Raw genomic sequence first — 16,784 nt, 5'->3', positions numbered from 1 at the left:
TAATGAGCAAAGCATGATTAACAAAAGTTCAAGTTTGCTCCCCCACACTTTTGAAGAAGATTTTTTTTTTTCCCCGTCTGTTGAGCACTCTTCTTTTTTTATCCAATGTTGTCTGCCTGGAATCTGTTCATTGTTTCCACTTCAACAAGCCTGATATTGTCGACTGGCTTGTATTAACTCAGTCAAGGGCTCTACTGTATGTTTGCAAGGCGTGTTATGTTGGTTTTACGGCGTGGCGCAGTGGGGAGAGTGGCTGTGCGCAACCCGAGCGTCCCTGGTTCAATTCCCACCTAGTACCAACCTCGTCACGTCCGTTGTGTCCTGAGCAAGACACTTCACCCTTGCTCCTGATTGGTGCTGGTTGGCGCCTTGCATGGCAGCTCCCTCCATCAGTGTGTGAATGTGTGTGTGAATGGGTAAATGTGGAAGTAGTGTCAAAGCGCTTTGAGTACCTTGAAGGTAGAAAAGCGCTATACAAGTACAACCCATTTATCATTTATTTATTTAAGTCAAACATGTGGGGATCAGCAGTGCTCTAAAGATGAATAATCAAAAGTAACCGTTAGTATGAGTGCCACTTTTAAGCCATTTATTATTAATAAAAAAAAAAAACACTTTTTAATCTTGGGTAGAAAAAAATAATTGTGTTAAAATATTGTTTTTGTGTCTTTGGACATTTGATACTTTGTCTCCCACTCTAGACACAATAGAAGGTCAAGATATTACAGACTAGAAAAGCCCTCGGAAAGCTCAGAGTTTTGCCAGGCTCTATCTCCCAATAGTAAATGATCCCTTAAAAAAATCCCAACTGAACTACTTTTTGTAGACTTATCTGTCACGATCCGCCTCCCGGATCTGACATAGTTTTAGTTCTTGAGTCCTTTTGTGTGTTTTGATTATTTTTGGACTTTTCCGATCCCTTTGTTTGTTCAGTTACCATGGTTCTTCATTTGTTCCACCTGCCATGCCTTTTAAGCACACCTGTGGTAATTGTTTGGTTCTGTATTTAAACCTGCCTCCTCCCTTTGTTGGGTCTTGGTACGTTGTTTGCGGTAAGCAACAGTCACGTTTGTTATTCTGCTTTGTATTTACCTTGCTAAGTCACGTCTTAGCATGTCGTTTCTCTTGGACTTTGAACTCAATGCTTGCTAACTATTAGCATTAGCTTGCCGTGCGTAGGCACGCTGTTTCTTTTCCTTTTTGTTTTTGTTCTTTTATCATTTTTATATTAAAACAAGCTCCTACCTGCAATCCTGCCCAGTCATAGTCCCTGCCTATGTGCGTTCCAAATCAATCAATCAATCAATCAATCAATGTTTATTTATATAGCCCCAAATCACAAATGTCTCAAACGACTGCACAAATCATTACGACTACAACATCCTCGGAAGAACCCACAAAAGGGCAAGGAAAACTCACACCCAGTGGGCAGGGAGAATTCACATCCAGTGGGACGCCAGTGACAATGCTGACTATGAGAAACCTTGGAGAGGACCTCAGATGTGGGCAACCCCCCCCCCTCTAGGGGACCGAAAGCAATGGATGTCGAGCGGGTCTAACATGATACTGTGAAAGTTCAATCCATAGTGGTTTCAAGACAGCAGCGAGAGTCCCGTCCACAGGAAACCATCTCAAGCGGATCAGCAGCGTAGAGATGTCCCCAACCGATACAGGCGAGCGGTCCATCCTGGGTCCCGACGAGCGGTCCATCCTGGGTCTCGACTCTGGACAGCCAGTACTTCATCCATGGTTATCGGACCGGACCCACTCCACAAGGGAGGGGGGGACATAGGAGAAAGAAAAGAAGCGGCAGATCAACTGGTCTAAAAAGGAGGTCTATTTAAAGGCTAGAGTATACAGATGAGTTTTAAGGTGAGACTTAAATGCTTCTACTGAGGTAGCATCTAGAACTGTTACCGGGAGGGCATTCCAGAGTACTGGAGCCCGAACGGAAAACGCTCTATAGCCCGCAGACTTTTTTTGAGCTCTAGGAATCACTAATAAGCCGGAGTCTTTTGAACGCAGATTTCTTGCCGGGACATACGGTACAATACAATCGGCAAGATAGGCTGGAGCTAGACCGTGTAGTATTTTATACGTAAGTAGTAAAACCTTAAAGTCACATCTTAAGTGCACAGGAAGCCAGTGCAGGTGAGCCAGTATAGGTATATATGTATGTATATATGTATATAAAGGTATATACAGTACAGGCGTAATGTGATCAAACTTTCTTGTTCTTGTCAAAAGTCTAGCAGCCGCATTTTGTACCAACTGTAATCTTTTAATGCTAGACATGGGGAGACCCAAAAATAATACGTTACAGTAATCGAGACGAGACGTAACAAACGCATGGATAATGATCTCGGCGTCTTTAGTGGACAAAATGGAGCGAATTTTAGCAATATTACGGAGATGAAAGAAGGCCGTTTTAGTAATGTGACATTATCTCTTGTAACATTTGTTACTTGTGCTACAAATAAGTAATATTTCTTCCAATGTGTTTTCTTACCAGTCGGCATGTAAATACTTGCAGAATGAGGAATATTTAATTGCACATTACTGAATATTGGGGTTGTAGGCTATACCGCTACTGGTACAAATGAACTAAAAACGGTACCATACTCTGTTTGAAAAGTACCGGCTCCCGGGCATGACGCCGCGTTGTCACGCTGTGACATTGCTGGTTTTGCGAGCAGAGGAGCATGTTCGGCAGCGCACAATCACGGAGTACATACAAGCAGACACGGTGTGCAGACAGAAAAGGGAGAACGGACGCATTTTGGCCTACAAACTTAACGATAAAGGTGAAGTTATATACTGAAACACCCACAGGAAGAGGTGCTTTAAAACATGGTTAGCTAGCTAGCAACTAACATCCATCTGCAGTCTGCATTGTTTTAGCTACCTCTAAATCACTAATCCTTGCCTCCATGGCAACAAATAAAGTACGTTTCTTACAAGTATCAGACGAGGAATAGCTAAACATGCTTCACTACACAGCTTAGCTCACCGGCGTCACATTTTGTAAACACACGCCATGGGTGGATCTACACCTGACATACCACGTACAGGAGCGTATTTAGTTGATACTACTTTTATTACATCGATATTTTTTAGCATCACTAAATCTTTTTACATTTTTCCAAAATCTATATTATGTTTACAAACTCAGGAAATATGACCCCGGACACATGAAGACTTAAATTATGACCATTGTATGATCCTGTAACTACTTGGTATCGGATCGATAACTAAATGTGTGGTATCATCCAGAACTAATGTAAAGTATCCAAACAACAGAAGAATGAGTGATTAATACATTTTAACAGAAGTGTAGCTAGAACATGTTGAAATGGAAAATAACCAGATAATAAGAGTAAATGAGCAACTCGATTAATAATCCATTTTTACAGTTTGTCCTGTAATTTGGACAAAATAGAATGAGAAATGACCGAATATGTTACTGAGTACGTCAGCAGACCAATTAGGAGCCTTTGTTTGTTTACTTACTACTAAAGGACAGGTTGTCTAGAATGTTCACTATTATATTTAAGGACAAAATTATTCTTCGATTGCAATAATAAACATATTTTTAATGTACCGTAAGATTTAAAAAAATAATAACAAAGCCAATAATTCAATTTTGTTGTGTTACACTTTATTTATAAAAGTACCAAAAAGTATTGAAATACATTTTAATACCGGTACCGGTACTAAAATATTGGTATCTGGACAACCCTACTGGATAGTAAACAATGCATGTAGACAATTACAGTATGAAGAATCTCACATTTACGCAAATTATGGTAGCCTACATTTTAGTTTTCATCACCATTGTTTCAACGTGAACAGCAACTGCGAGCTGATTTTGACAAAGTAGCTCAATTGGACGGAACACCGGATCGCCTCCATAACGTAATCACTTTGTCCTTATCCTATTTTTGGCATATCCTGAAGGTTTCATACAAATCCACAAATAATGTAACATAATTTATATTTTGTTTGTCTGTGGCCTTCAAACAGGCCATAGTCGATGTTCCATCAAATCTATGGTGTTATTTTTCGGGGAAATAAACATATGATGATATGTAGTAGTCTTTAAGAAGGGGGACCGGAGGGTGTGTTCCAACTATCGTGGGATCACACTCCTCAGCCTTCCCGGTAAGGTTTATTCAGGTGTACTGGAGAGGAGGCTACGCCGGATAGTCGAACCTCGGATTCAGGAGGAACAGTGTGGTTTTCGTCCTGGTCGTGGAACTGTGGACCAGCTCTTTACTCTCGGCAGGGTTCTTGAGGGTGCATGGGAGTTAGCCCAACCAGTCTACATGTGCTTTGTGGACTTGGAGAAGGCATTCGACCGTGTCCCTCGGGAAGTCCTGTGGGGAGTGCTCAGAGAGTATGGGGTATCGGACTGTCTTATTGTGGCGGTCCCCTCCCTGTATGATCAGTGTCAGAGCTTGGTCCGCATTGCCGGCAGTAAGTCGAACACATTTCCTGTGAGGGTTGGACTCCGCCAATGCTGTCCTTTGTCACCGATTCTGTTCATAACTTTTATGGACAGAATTTCTAGGCGCAGTCAAGGCGTTGAGGGGTTCCGGTTTGGTGACCGCAGGATTAGGTCTCTGCTTTTTGCAGATTCCTGATGGCTTCATCTGACCGGGATCTTCAGCTCTCACTGGATCGGTTCGCAGCCGAGTATGAAGCGACCGGAATGAGAATCAGCACCTCCAAGTCCGAGTCCATGGTTCTCGCCCGGAAAAGGCTGGAATGTCATCTCCGGGTTGGGGAGGAGACCCTGCCCCAAGTGGAGGAGTTCAAGTACCTAGGAGTCTTGTTCACGAGTGAGGGAAGAGTGGATCGTGAGATCGACAGGCGGATCGGTGCGGCGTCTTCAGTAATGCGGACGTTGTACTGATCCGTTGTGGTGAAGAAGGAGCTGAGCCGGAAGGCAAAGCTCTCAATTTACCGGTCGATCTACGTTCCCATCCTCACCTATGGTCATGAGCTTTGGGTCAAGACCGAAAGGATAAGATCACTGGTACAAGCGGCCCAAATGAGTTTGGGTCTCTCCCTTAGAGATAGGGTGAGAAGTTCTGCCATCCGGGAGGAGCTCAAAGTAAAGCTGCTGCTCCTTCACATGGAGAGGAGCCAGATGAGGTGGTTCGGGCATCTGGTCAGGATGCCACCCGAACGCCTCCCTAGGGAGGTGTTTAGGGCACGTCCAACCGGTAGGAGGCCACGGGGAAGACCCAGGACATGTTGGGAAGACTATGTCTCCCGGCTGACCTGGGAACTCCTCGGGATCCCCCGGGAAGAGCTAGACGAAGTGGCTGGGGAGAGGGAAGTCTGGGTTTCCCTGCTTAGGCTGTTGCCCAAGCGCCCCAACTTCGGATAAGCGGAAGAAGATGGATGGATGGATGGATGGATGGATGGATGGATATGTAGTAGTGTATACTGACTGGTCACCGATATTCCGTCTAATTTTACATGTGTATCAGCAAACGCAAAAACTCCCTGAGCATTCCTGTCCCAAACCTGACTTAATAACAAGTCTCATTATAATAAGCAAATGACAGCAGTCATTTTCATTCAATCATTTTCTAATAAATGTTCTAATATTACTCCAATATTAGTTTGTAATATTTGACCCATTTACAATGAAAATACCAAAAAAGAATATTGTTTTTCCTGAGCTATGTAATAGTATTTTATGCCCGGGTAGGTCCTACTTTGGAAAGTAGTTGTTCTCCTTTCAGAGATCATATTTAGTTCCCCTTAAAACATTCTCATGTTGCACTATGTAAGCAATAAAATGGCAACCAAGGTAATCAAAAAGGTCAACCAAAGAACGAGATTCCTCTACAGAATCTCCTCTCTCGTCAACATACTTCCCAACCCTCCCGGATTTTCCGGGAGACTCCCGAAATTCAGTGCCTCTCCCGAAAACCTCCCGGAAGAAATTTTCTCCCAAAAATCTCCCGAAATTCAGCTGGACCTGGAGGCCACGCCCCCTCCAGCTTCTTGCGGACCTGAGTGGGGACAGCCTGTTTTCACGTCTGCTTTCCGCTATATAAACAGCTTGCCTGCCCAATCACGTTACAACATCTACAGATTTGAACAAAAACTACACACACAAGGAGAGGAAGCAGAAGAACGGCGATGCCGTCTGTAATAGAGTGATTCTATGTTGTCTGTTGCCATCTCCTGGTGAATGTTGGCTATAGCGTTATGGGGTTGCTTTTTGATTGCCCAACGATTTACGTGGTGTTGGGCACTTGACGGTTAGTGAGGGAGTCTGTTCTGAAGCCCACAGTAAAGAGACATAACTCCATCACCTAGCCTGGTTATTGACTCCAACCCAATATTTTACACCGTCGATGAGCAAAATGAAGAAATAAATGGCAGAACAAAGGTTACTCAAATAGTGAAAGGTAAGTGTTATTGTTGTTTTTTTAGTAACCAGCAAGCACAGTACAGTTAGTAGAACAACTGTGTTTTTATTACTGTGTATTTGATAGATGCCGTCTGAAATTCAACAATTAATTTTATTTATATATCTAGTATTTCATATATATGTGTATATATATATATATATATATATATATATATATATATATATATATATATATATATATATATATACATTTATATATGTATATATATGAAATATATATGAAATACTCGAGTTGGTGAATTGTAGATATAAATATACTCCTCCCCTCTTAACCACGCCCCCGCCCCAACCATGCCCCCAACCACGCCTCCGCCCCACCCCCGACCATGCCCCCACACCTCCCGAAATCGGAGGTCTCAAGGTTGGCAAGTATGCTCGTCAACAAAAGCACCTTAAAGATTCTAGCGGGGAACTCTCATTCAACCCTTTTTCCATTACACTTGCACCTCCTGGTACCCCAGCACCTCCAAAACCCTCAAATCCAGACTCCAAACATCCCAGGACAAGCTAGTCCGGTTACTTTTAGACCTCCACCCCAGATCACACCTCACTCCAACCCACTTCTCCAAAGTGGGCTGGCTCAGGGTGGAGGACAGAGTAAAACAACTTGCACTGAGCCTAGTCTATAAAATCCGCTACACCTCCTTGATACCGAAGTACATGTCAAACTACTTCCTTAACGTAAATGACCGCCATAACCACAACACCAGGGGGAGCCCCACAAACCACGTTAAACCCAGATTCCGATCTAACAAAGGTCTTAACTCAATCTCTTTCTATGCCACATCAATGTGGAATGCACTCCCAACAGGTGTAAAAGTAAGTACATATCTATATTCCTTCAAAACCGCTCTAAAACAACAACTTCAACCCTTTACTAACACCCTCCTCCATTCACATCCCATCTCCCCGCATTGTAAATAACTTAATGTAAATAATCAAATGTACTTCTAATGTATATACTTGTTCTTATACTATCTGAACTCACTATGTTCTCTGCTGGCTGTACATATCCTACTAAATAAGACCTACACTGTTTCAATGTCCACATTTCTCTGTTGATGCAATTGTTGATGACTGAAGTTCTGATATCAAACAAAGCTCCTCATCCCACCCCCATGATTGTAAATAATGTAAATAATTAAATGTATATACTATGATGATTAACTTGTGTGATGACTGTATTATGTTGATAGTATATATTTGTACCATGAATTGATTAATGCGGACCCCGACTTAAACAAGTTGAAAAACTTATTGGGGTGTTACCATTTAGTGGTCAATTGTACGGAATATGTACTGAACTGTGCAATCTACTAATAAAAGTATCAATCAATCAATCAAAGATAAAGTGTAAATTCCTGTAAATTTCTCTATTTATCTTTTTATTAACATTTCTGTAATCTAGTAACAGCATTTCATGATTATTGTCCATAAATAATGATTGAAATTCAATAAGCACACATCAGATTGATAGTCATATTGTACCGACCTGGCATTTACACTTAGTGTGGTGTTGGGGTTGTCTGACTTTTTGAGTGGTCTTGTGGCAAAGTGTGTGTCTTGGTGCAGGTGAGAGAGAGAAAGCGGGTGCTGTTGATATGATCGATGACAAAGAGTTGGATTTGGCTTAGTTTGTACGGCAGAAAATGACCAGTTTATACGTTTTTTTGCCGACTTGTCCAGGGTGTACACCGCCTTCCGCCTGATTGTAGCTGAGATAGGCTCCAGCGCCCCCCGCAACCCTGAAGGGAATAAGCGGTAGAAAATGGATGGATGGATAATGTTTTTGGTGTGGTTACGGACAATTATAAAAAGCTTTGCTCAATACAATGATCAAATTCCTGTCCTCTTTAAAGTGTCTTGACAGACTTTAGAATATTTGAAAATTGTTGACATTGTTTTATCTGTTTAGGCCTCTTGTTGTCACCTGTCACTCACAGAGTTGCATTGCAAAATCCTATAGAACAAATAGTTAAAAAAAAAAAATTTTTTATTTAGAGTTCAGATGGGATTTTATTTTGCGCACGGCATAGATTTGCTGTGCGCAGAGGACGAGTGAACAGTTCGCAGTTGCGCAGGCTTAAAGGCTTAGAGCAGGGGTGCCCATTACGTCGACCGCGGGGGGTGTGTCAGTCGATCTCCAGCCAGGCTTTTAAAAAAAATAGACCCAAAAATGAGTGATCCTCAATCTTCACCAAGACGTCACTTAAATGACATTCACGGTACCGGAGGGTCTTGTGAGATGACGCTGGCTGCTGCAAGATCATTATTATGAAAATATGACCCAGAGGAAGGCGAGAAACACTTTTTATTTCAACAGACTCTCGCGCCGTACCTTCCGTCAAAACTCTAAAGGCCGACTGCACATTTCCTATCTTCACAATAAAAGCCCTGCTTCATGCTGCCTGCGCTAACTAAATACAGAGTCTGGGAAAACTGGCGTGCACAAGCGATCCCTCAGAAAGCTGGCGTGCACATCACTTGTGCACGCCAGTTTTCCCAGACTCTGTATTTAGTTAGCGCAGGCAGCCTGAAGCAGGGCTTTTATTGTGAAGATAGGAAATGTGCAGTCGGCCTTTAGAGTTTTGACGGAAGGGACGGCGTGAAAGTCTGTTGAAATAAAAAGTGTTTCTCGCCATTCTCTCTGTCATTTTTTCATAATAATGAACTGGCAGCAGCCAGCGTCATCTCACAAGACCCTCGGGTGCCGTGAATGTCAATCAAGCAAGCTACGGAATTTGCCGCCAATGTTTTTCTTGTAAAGTGTATGGAAGCTGGATGAATTAGATACCAAAAACCAACCACTTTCATGTGGTATTGTACAGAAAGGACAACATTTTTTCTCCTCCATTTGAAAATGTGGGCGTTATCATCATTACTGTCTGATTCCAATCAATGCAAGTCATCAGAATCAGGTAATACACCAACTTATATTCTTGTCTTTGTGAAAGAAAGACATCTATATGTGTTACACATGCTTGTATTATCATTAAACACATTTAACTTGTTTACAAAAATGTCTCTTTCATAAATACATAAATATAAATGATATATATAAATGAGGTAGATCCCCTCGAGTTGGTCAATTGAAAAGTAGCTCGCCTGCAGAAAAAGTGTGGGCACTCCTGGCTTAGAGGGAAAGTTGCTGGTCACTAAGTGTCAGTATTGTCACATGGATATGTACTCTATTACATACAGTACAGACCAAAAGTTTGTACACACCTTCTCATTCAATGTGTTTTCTTTATTTTCATGACTATTTACATTGTAGATTGTCACTGAAGGCATCGAAACTATGAATGAGCATATGTGGAGTTATGTACTTAACAACAACTGAAAACATGTCTTATATTCTGGTTTCTTCAAAATAGCCACCTTTTGATCCTATTACTTTTTGCTCACTCTTGGCATTCTCTCTATGAGCTTCAAGAGGTAGTCACCTGAAATGATTTTCACTTCACAGGTGTGCTTGAAGCTCAACGAAAGAATACCTAGAGTGTGCAAAACAGTAAATAAAGCAAAGGGTGGGTATTTTGAAGAAACTAGAATATAAAACATGTTTTAAGTTATTTCACCTTTTTTTGTTAAGTACATAACTCCACTTGTGTTCATTCATAGTTGTGATGCCTTCAGTGACAATCTACAATGTAAATAGTCATGAAAATAAAGAAAATGCATTGAATCGGAAGGCGTGTCCAAACTTTTGGCTATTCCAAAGTTAATTAAAGGTACTTATGAAAGGAATACAGTCTTTCATTAAAGTAAATAATCAAAGTTCTCCTTTTCACCTCCAAAAAGGCTAAACCACAGTATATTAGGTGCTTGGCTGGAAGAAATAAAACTTGACTACATAGAGGAAGTAAAAGTCTTGACAAAGTTTCCATATGTGAACATGCGGAATTATTATTACCTTTAAAAAAGAAAAGCTACACAGAGCGTCTCAAAGAGCGTCAATCACGTTCCCCATGTACAAAAATCCTCCCAACACAACTAGTAAAATATTCTTATGTGCAGACAAATAGTTTTATGCAATAAAAGATGTGGGAGGTCAGGACATGGCCGGATGTTTTTTGACACGTGATGTCACACCAGGAAGCGACGACCGCTGCCCTAAAGAAGCTGGAAGTGGCAGCCAAAAGTAACGTGTATTTCTTACTCTCTAAAAACTATTTGTCTGCGCACAAGAATACTGATGTAATAGTTAAAGAAAAACACAGTCAATATCTCATCCCAACACACATAGAGGGCCCGAGCAGATACTGAACTCAATGAGGGAGGGAGGCTTTAACAGCCAAGGTTTTACTCGTCGAATCAGAAATACTTATAAGCAGTCTAGTTGATCTCAAGCGTGACTTCGCTGATCTGCCCCCACATGTGATTTAGACCCTGTTTTAAGGGCGGGGTTAAGGGGGGAAGAGTATAGTTATAGCTAGAATTCACTGAAATTCAAGTATTTCTTACATATATATATATATATATATATATATATATATATATATATATATATATATATATATATATATATATATATTAGGGGTGGGCAAATTAATGCGTTAATTACGAGTTAACTCATCAATCTATTAACGCCGACAATTATTATATTGCACATTTGCGTATGTTGTTTACATGCTTTTATTTTGTTAACGCTATTTCTTAACAAGAGGGCGTCGCCCGGACGGGCTTCAGCGTCGAGGGGCTCTTGGTAAAGATGGAACATTTGGCAAAAATACCGGACAATTCTGCAGATTTCATGGCTGGCTTACAGCGTGGTCACTCCGGGATCACTTACGACCGCCAGACAATTCTGGATGTGGATAGATCGGGCCGTTTTGGACTGAATGAGGCGTGCTTGCTAGACCGGCTAGCTAGCATGGGAATACTTTGCTGGCTACATCCAGCAGCCTGTGAAGCAGCGGAGTATATGTGTTGTCTGTCTATTTATGAATAATGCAGACCAGGAGTGTTGGCTGAGTTCTTAACGTTTGCTTTCAGAGCGTGCATATCACAACATACAAGATGCCGTCATGGCGACACAACCTATACCGGGCTACCGCGCATGCTCGTCACTCCTGTTGCATGCTGGGTAGGGTAGTTCTTTTATTCCCTGGCTCATAACATCACAATATAGTACCATGTATATGATGCCTTCAGTTTATCAAAGCACCAAGCAAACAATCGGAAAATTCCCATCATATCAATTCCTAGATATGGTCATAATTATTTTAAGTGCACTACGCAGAATAAACACAACATTATTAATATTGCTACTACGGATAATTTGATCAAAAATTCCCTAAAACAGCCCACTACCTATAATATAAGTTTTTTAAACATAAGACCCTGATAAAAAAAAAATGTTTCTGCTGTTACCTCAGAAATTGCCTGTTCAGATGTTATGATTGTGGCTCAGAGATTTGTATGTAGATTATATTTATTTTCCATAACAAACAGGATAACTTAAATACCCTGGCAGTGGCAATAAGCTTAAATGTTTGTATTTACATTTTTTGAGTTGATTTTCATAAAATATGCTATTTAATTGCTACTGTTTAACAAGGACTGATTTAAATTGTGTTTGCACAACAAATGTTTTGGCGCTTTTGTTCATGTGGGAGAATATTCCAATAAAGGTGCACTACACACTACTTTTGAATTCATTATTGGGCTTTGCGTATACAATGCAGTTAATCGCGATTAATCGGAGAAATAGTGCGATTAACTTCGATTAAAATTTGTAATCGTTGCCCAGCCCTAATATATATATATATATATATATATATATATATATATATATAAATAAAATAAATACTTGAATTTCAGTGTTCATTTATTTACACATATACACACACATAACACTGCTTTACTCATTGTTGTATTGGAAAGTGCAATGCTTTGCAGCCAATAGCACAGCCTATGAAGGAGCAGAGGTATGGGCAGCATCTGTGATATTTTAATTTGCAGTAAAGGAGTGAGTTAAGGGTTGAATTGTCCAACTTCGTTCTATTCTCTGTCACAATCTTTCTAACCATGCTGAACAACCCTTTCGGATGATGCATTGCTGTGTGGCACGCACAAAAGTGCGTTCATCAAATGCACCAGAGTCTGGAATCTTACATCTTTCCCTAGCATCCCCCTTCCCCTTTGATTTGTCCTGGATTAACTGTAATTCTTGTTTCCAATCATTTTTGAACTTGCAAGCGTACTTCTTCTTCTTACTTGTCGTCGCCATGACTGTCTACTGTTCGTTCTTCTGCTTCGTCTATGTTATGTTTTTGGACATCACTACTTGCCATAGTTTTGAAGCAATGCATGATGGGAATCCGGATGTTGTGTGTCAGTGTATTAATGTGCCGGTTGGAATAAACACACATTAAGAAATAGCTCCATGCCTGCCTACTTTATGGGTTATAGATAAACCTATGGTTAACGGAGACATATATAATAGTCTCCTTCTTGTTGTGTGTGCAGTTGCGCACTGAGCTCCAAAAGCGGTAGATGTTATAACGTGACTGGGCTGGCACGCTGTTTATAAGGATGAAAAGCGGAAGTGACGACAGGCTGTCCTCACTCAGGTCCGACTGGAAATCGGGAGAAATTCGGTAGAAAGTTTGTCCTTGGAGATTTTCGGGAGAGGCACGGAAATTCTGCAGTTTCCGGGAAAATTCGGGAGGGTTGGCAAGTATGGTTTAAATCAGGGGTGCCCATTACGTCGATCGCGAGCTACCAGTCGACCGCGGGGGGTGTGTCAGTCGATCTCGAGCCAGGCTTTTAAAAAAAATAGACCTAAAAATGAGTGATCATCAATCTTCACCAAGACGTCACTTAAATGACATTCACGGTACCGGAGGGTCTTGTGAGATGACGCTGGCTGCTGCAAGATCATTATTATAAAAAATTACAGAGAGGAAGGCGAGAAACACTTTTTATTTCAACAGACTCTCGCGCCGTACCTTCCGTCAAAACTCTAAAGGCCGACTGCACATTTCCTATCTTCACAATAAAAGCCCTGCTTCATGCTGCCTGCGCTAACTAAATACAGAGTCTCGGAAAACTGGCGTGCACAAGCGATCCCTCAGAAAGCTGGCGTGCACATCACTTGTGCACGCCAGCTTTCCGAGACTCTTATTTAGTTAGCGCAGGCAGCATGAAGCAGGGCTTTTATTGTGAAGATAGGAAATGTGCAGTCGGCCTTTAAAGTTTTGACGGAAGGGACGGCGCGAAAGTCTGTTGAAATAAAAAGTGTTTCTCGCCTTCCTCTCTGTCATTTTTTCATAATAATGAACTGGCAGCAGCCAGCGTCATCTCACAAGACCCTCGGGTGCCGTGAATGTCAATCAAGCAAGCTACGGAATTTGCCGCCAATGTTTTTCTTGTAAAGTGTATGGAAGCTGGATGAATTAGATGCCAAAAACCAACCACTTTCATGTGGTATTGTACAGAAAGGACAACTTTTTTTCTCCTCCATTTGAAAATGTGGGCGTTATCATCATTACCGTCTGATTCCAATCAATGCAAGTCATCAGAATCAGGTAATACACCAACTTATATTCTTGTCTTCGTGAAAGAAAGACATCTATATGTGTTACACATGCTTGTATTATCATTAAACACATTTAACTTGTTTACAAAAATGTCTCTTCCATAAATAAATAAATATAAATGATATATATAAATGAGGTAGATCCCCTCGAGTTGGTCAATTGAAAAGTAGCTCGCCTGCAGAAAAAGTGTGGGCACCCCTGGTTTAAAAGGGTTAAACGACTTAGTGTAGACATGGCCTGAAAATGATTGCAGAAAAAGGGTGCGGCACACACACTAAAACAGTGAAGACAGAGGTCATTGGAGTCACCTAAAAACCTAAAAAGACGAATACAGGAGTAGAATTTCCTTTTATATCTCAATTTCATTGGGGCAGTAGACTTATTTATTTCTTCTTTTCCATTCCATCCATCCATTTCTCCCGCTTATTCCCTTTTTGGGGTCGCGGGGGGCGCTGGCGCCTATCTCAGCTACAATCGGGCGGAAGGCGGCGTACACCCTGGACAAGTCGCCATCTCATCGCAGGGCCAACACAGACAGACAGACAACATTCACACTCACATTTACATACTAGGGCCAATTTTTTAGTGTTGCCAATCAACCTATCCCCAGGTGCATGTCTTTGGAGGTGGGAGGAAGCCGGAGTACCCGGAGGGAACCCAAGCATTCACGGGGAGAACATGCAAACTCCACACAGAAAGATCCCGAGCCTGGGATTGAACCCAGGACTGCAGGACCTTCGTATTGTGGGGCAGAAGCACTAACCCCTCTCCCACCGTGAAGCTCTCTTTTCCATTCATGCTTTCTCAATCTTTTTCTACGCGGAAACCGTCAAGAGATGACAGGTGGAGAGCCAGTTAATTTTAGCCCAAGAGATAACTACGATAACAGCTAAGCACTTCATGTCACAGTTACACTGCTATTGCTGTCTCTCAGTATAGCAGCAAAAAACAGGGCGAGTTGCATGCTTGTTTTGCCATTAAATGCGAGTTGAGGAAAAGGGGGTAAATTCAGGGAACTCGGAGCGCCAACTGCAAACTCTACATACATCTGAATGGAGGTCCACAAGCAAGAGTCCTAGTTGTCAAAGACATCAAGGATTTGGACAAATATTAGAACTCCCAGCAACTACAACAACGATAATGGAATCTGACGGAAATCAAACATTGACATTCGACTACAAATTTACAACGCTCCAAGGGATTACCGAACAAGAAGATCTTTACTCAGGTGCAAATACATCTGCACTTATAGACATTCAGAGAGCAACACAAATGATTGATGGACAGGAATGTGTGGAACTGAAAACCTTCATCAGCAAAGATCACAATAGTCCAGAATTAGATGAGGATATAGATCCAGATACATATTTTATCTTTTCATTGTTTTAATTATACAGATGACAAATGGAACGAAAACATTAAAATTGACAACAAACTATCGATTACAGAAATGTCATTTGAAAACAATGGCAGCCCCCAAGAATACTTGAATTTAATAATATACAAATGCAAATGTTAGTATTCTTTAAAGGCTACTAAAAAAGGATCTATTTTTAACAAAAGTTAATACACACTTATCATGGTTGTGCAAGTTTGACCAGACTACTTTGGTGTAATAAAGCGCTATATAAATACAGGCCTTTTACCATTTGCCCAAAGTGTGAAATTTACAATTTCACAGCAGTTTTGAACGCAGCATAAAACTTAGCTCAACTTGTTAAATTCACTTATTGTGCTATTTTACAACAGTTTTGAATAAGTCTCAGAAACCCCACAATAGTTATTGGAAGTTGGCCAAAATCAAGCTACGATTCTGGAGTTTGGACCGTTTAAAAGTAAAGTGAAGTGAAGTGATCTATATTTATATAGCGCTTTTCTCTAGTGACTCAAAGCGCTTTACATAGTGAAACCCAATATCTAAGTTACATTTAAACCAGTGTGGGTGGCACTGGGAGCAGGTGGGTAAAGTGTCTTGCCCAAGGACACGACGGCAGTGACTAGGATGGCGGAAGTGGGAATCGAACCTGCAACCCTCAAGTTGCTGGCACGGCCACTCTACCAACCGAGCTATGCCTGTTGGTAGAGTATTTTCTATCACGTCATTTTGTGTATCCATCCATTTTCTGCTGCTCGTCCCGTTGCTGTAGCTTTAATGCTAGTAAGCTTTGTCCATGCCAGGGGCGTCGCCAGACATATTTCACTGGGGCACGTGCCCAACTGTTGATCTGCAGTGCCCCAGTAAAAATTTCACGAATAAAAAAGAAAACGCGACACAGTGGTGAACATGCCCTTTCCCAACTACTTTGGCACGTGTTGCAGCCATGAAATTCTAAGTTGATTATTATTTGCAAAAAAAAAACAAGTTTATGAGTTTGAACATCAAATATGTTGTCTTTGTAGTGCATTCAATTGAATATGGGTTGAAAAGGATTTGCAAATCATTGTATTCCGTTTATATTTACATCTAACACAATTTCCCAATTCATATGGAAACGGGGTTTGTATGAAATACATAGAGAAAAAAGGAAACATCGGCTAAAAGCGTTTGGGTGCATGGAAATGTGTCGAGCAAGAGTGATCGGGCGCTGAGTCAAGTTTAAGATGAAAACAAGTTGCCTTCGATGAAACGGTTCAAAAGTGTGCAGGAGTAAAATGATGCGGTGAGAAAACAATGACTCAGAGATGATCCCCCATTGTGAAACACTTAACAGGATTATTTGATAAACGGCAGGAAGTTTGCAGAGCAGCAGCTTGGACCTCGCAGGCTGCTTATTGTTCTTAAAGAG

Source organism: Nerophis ophidion, linkage group LG12, assembly GCF_033978795.1.
Source record: "Nerophis ophidion isolate RoL-2023_Sa linkage group LG12, RoL_Noph_v1.0, whole genome shotgun sequence".
NCBI classification, from domain to species: domain Eukaryota; kingdom Metazoa; phylum Chordata; class Actinopteri; order Syngnathiformes; family Syngnathidae; genus Nerophis; species Nerophis ophidion.
This window is presented reverse-complemented; position numbering follows the sequence as displayed.